This window comes from Bidens hawaiensis, unplaced genomic scaffold (genome assembly GCF_021521415.1).
Source record: "Bidens hawaiensis isolate Kalapana, Puna unplaced genomic scaffold, B.hawaiensis_p1.1 tig00037133_1, whole genome shotgun sequence".
Taxonomy (NCBI): domain Eukaryota; kingdom Viridiplantae; phylum Streptophyta; class Magnoliopsida; order Asterales; family Asteraceae; genus Bidens; species Bidens hawaiensis.
Genome location: NW_027496467.1, coordinates 189,993 through 194,149, shown reverse-complemented (window position 1 = coordinate 194,149; position 4,157 = coordinate 189,993).

Genomic DNA, 4,157 nt, shown 5'->3' with positions numbered 1-4,157 from the left:
TTGAAAGGGTGGTGGCTGAACAATCAAGAATCAATCTTATCCAGACTCAAGCTATTCAATCGTCCTTCCTGGTTACGCCTTGTTGCCGAAAATCAGATCCAATCGTCCTTCCTGGTTGAGCACGGTAAACTTTTTGATGCTTTAAAACAGTTCTTAGCATCTCAGGGGGAGACGAGCTGCAAGGGCGATGAGTTGAGGACAAAGAAAAGTCATGACAGAGACAATGATCCCAATGCATCGAAAGGTGCAGGTGATGAGTTGCCAAGAACTGACCAAACTCTTGGGACATCCACATCTCAGGGGAGTCAACTGGTACAACAGGTGGTTCAGGTGGTGACGATGTTGTGGATGTAGATGAGGAGGAGATGTTGGATGATATTGTGGGTGATGAAGATGTGTTACTGGTTGATGAGATTGAGAAGATAGGAGCTGAGATTGTGATTGATAGTGAGATTGAAGAGGGAGAGATTGTGGAGGACAATGTAGAACATGATATCCTAGAAGTTGATAAGGCAAATGTGGGTCAAGATATGGAAATTGATGAGTCTGAATGGGAAGAGCAACCGAGATGGAAAGAAGGCTACGCTCAGTGGTTCGTAAAGACAAAGAAGCCAGCGGTTCCGACTATGTTCAAGAAAAGTTACAATATCAAAGGGTATGATGAATCGAAAAAGGGTATTATATGCTGGTTGTATGATGAGCAGTTGAGACTATTTGTGATTAAACATTTTGATGGGATTCAGTACCTTCAGAGGTTGTTGAGATCTTTGAATACCTTGCCTGAGTGTGAGGTGAAGGATTTGGCCAAGTTGGGGTTGATTAATAGAAGTGATGATAATATGGCTAGAATTATTGGGAAGATTGTGTGGAAAGAAAGTATAAAAGAGATAAAGTTCGAGTTGTTAAAGCCGCGGAAAGGGAAGCTTGTTGAAGATAAGGAAAGAGGAATGCGAGCTGATGGCAAACCTTGGATGGTAATGAAATATAAGCCGATCAAGTGTTTGAAAGAAGTGCCGATGAAACAAATGCCCAAGGATGTTTTAAAGAATCTAAAGTGGTGGTATGTTGATAGCCAAACAGCTGAAGCGGTTATGGAAGATGAAGATGAACAAGAAGTCTTGAGAGTGTATGATCCGATGCACTTGGTGAATTTGTCTCAAGCTGACTTGAAAGTGCTAAACGAGAAAAAGATATTCTATATTCCTGCATGGATAGATGAAGCCAAGAAATATCAGAGAGTTGTTTCTGTTTGTGTCAGAGAAGGCGTTCATGCTTGAAGACGTGTGACACGAGATTTTTGGGATTACAAGACACGTGAATAAAGATAGAGAGATGAATCTACTGCCAAGGGGGAGTATGTTGGTGCATGATGTCAGTAGTTCAGTATCTAGTGTTTTGTTTGTATCTGTAATCGTGTTAGTTTGTTTTGTTTTGGTTTTAGATAAGTTGTCTCATAAGTTCGCCTGATGTAAGCGAACCTATGGACAAGCGAAGTTAAAGACAACTTCGCCTAGTCTGTTAGGAGAAGTTGTCGAGGACTATATATACATAGGTTACGGGTTGTTTTAAGAGGTGATTCCAGAAAGTGTTTTAGTGATTGAACATCACGTGTTGAAGAGTTGCAATACAACGTGTCTTATTAGTATTGTAACGTGTGTTTGTATTTGGTTTTAACGTATTATACATTTTACGCTCGTATCGTGTTACGTAGGGATTCCGCACCTACGTACTACGAGATATTCCTGTGTAGATCCGGCTGGGAACCTACACTATCTCCCCTCAAGATGAGAACCCATAAAGTCTATGATTTATTAGGTATCTTAATAATATTTAAGGTAACCCATTCAAAGCTAGTCCGGCCTACCGACATATCCCAAGTTAGATGCGTAGACTGCTCTGATTTATTATATATATATATATATATATATATATATATATATATATTAAAAAACCTTTAAAAAAGATTAAAAATTATAAAATAAAAAATAAAACAAAAAAAACGAAAACTTTGAAAAAGTAAAAAAATAAAAAACAAAATGTTTATTTTTATTCATATACCCGGAAAATAGAAACGTAAGTTACATATATAGTTTACATGCATGATAAAAAAATGAAAAACTAACCCTTAACACAGAGAAATGATTAACAATATATGCAATATAAGAACATGCAAAACTCACGTTGCCACATTTCCATTATATCTATTGAGCGTATACCCTAATAAAATAACTAATATTGAATAAGATATAAAGAATATAAAAAAAAAACAACAAAAACAGATACCAGGCTTGAACATGCAATACCTCAAGGGTAAAACAAGGGAGTTTCCACTAGGCCAATTCAACTTTAATATTATGGGTTTCAAGTATTGATTTGTATGGGTCCTTATAATATTTGATCTACCGCCTTTAAAGAATTTTTAAAAAACATTGGGGTCCCCGGACCCGATCGAACCTATGTGTGTCCCCCCCCCCCCTTGATTATAGCAATGAAGGATTGAGCTAGGCCTTACGAGGTTGTTAGGTCGAATCACGAGCTCACCCTGGTTTTTGTCGCACTAAGTGTTACGCCAGAGAGTTTTGCTCTTTTGATGGAAAAACTATTGTCTAACGGCAGCCGATGGTATGGTTTCCCGTGGGAATGCCCAAGGAAAACTCTGAAAGCCAACATGGTCCAGTTAAAACTACATAGTCTGGCTAGCGTGGGGGCAACGGGCTCTCCAAATTTGAGGAATGCGATGCTCTAACACAAAAAAATCGTCGTTCAAAAATCATAATAATCAAATAATGAGTACACCTAACTTAATAAAGAAGGAACTCATGTAAGAATAAATATTAATATATATTTATTTATATGTGGCAATTATAATCATTTATATTATATTATATGAAAATACTAATTATACCTTATGATATATTAGTTTGGTAATTGTTGATGAGTCATATTACGCTTAATTAACTAATAAAAGGTTTCCCCTTGATTATATATAAAGAGAGAGTCAAATTAACATCATAACATAATAACATAATCAAACACACATAACAATTCCGTGTTTCTCGTCTCTCTCAAAACCTGGTTCCTCTCAAGAAACCTAATTCTCGTCCTTAACTATACATCCTAAAAGGGAACTCAACCAAGCTTACAATCATGTCGTCTACATCCTTCTCTGATGCGGTTAAAAATCTCTTGTATGTAACAGGTACGCGTATAATTATAGGTTTATTATATTATCATGTTTTTCCATTAGTAACTTGAAGAATTGATCAACATGTGATATCAAAGCGATGTTGATTAATTAGTTCTTCATGTTTTTCATAAATCAGGATTTAAATCTAAATACATGAACAAAAACTTAATAAACCCTAATTTTAGGGTTTTATTGTTCTTTGATAAACTGTTTAAAACCATTAAACTCGTTAAAATCCATATATAGCCATAATGATTTTTCGAAATCTCTTAAAAACATGATTAAAGTTTTTGATATCAGAAAATTAATTAGGTTAATTTATGGTTACTTTTTTCGATGATGTTTTTGGTGTTCATCAAGATCTTTGAAAAAAAAATTAACTTATGATAAGTTTTTCCTAAATTATTGACTAAACTTTATCTCCAAGATATTTCAAAATCTGAATAATTAATAAAAGATATGTTTCGAATATAACTAAATCTTAAAGATAAATTCAATCCCTTAGAATTTGGACCAAATCTTATAGCTTAAAATAGTTTACAGGTCTTCATTGTTCAAAGATTACGTGCCATAAAACAAGGTTTACAGATTGTAATTGTTCGCGGGAACTAAAAAATCATGGCTTTTTGCTGGGTCTAAATTCCGAAAACTTAATATTTTCGGAAACTCCAAATTCTCGGAAACAATTTTCCCGAGAACTCACAATTCCCGAGAAAAAAGTCGGATTCATAAAATTCCCAAAAACCCAATTAATTTCCAAGAACTAAGGTTTTCCGAACTCGTATTTTCTGGAGAACTAACTCCCATAAACTGTTTACTATTTACTAAGTAATTGGTTTGTAAACAATATTTTAAAATTTAAAAAACATAAAAAAAGACATAACTTGAATGAGTTTTGATTTATCACATCCTGTAACACCCCGGCTAAAGCGAAATACGCCCGAGTGTGACGTACAGATTGCTCAAAACA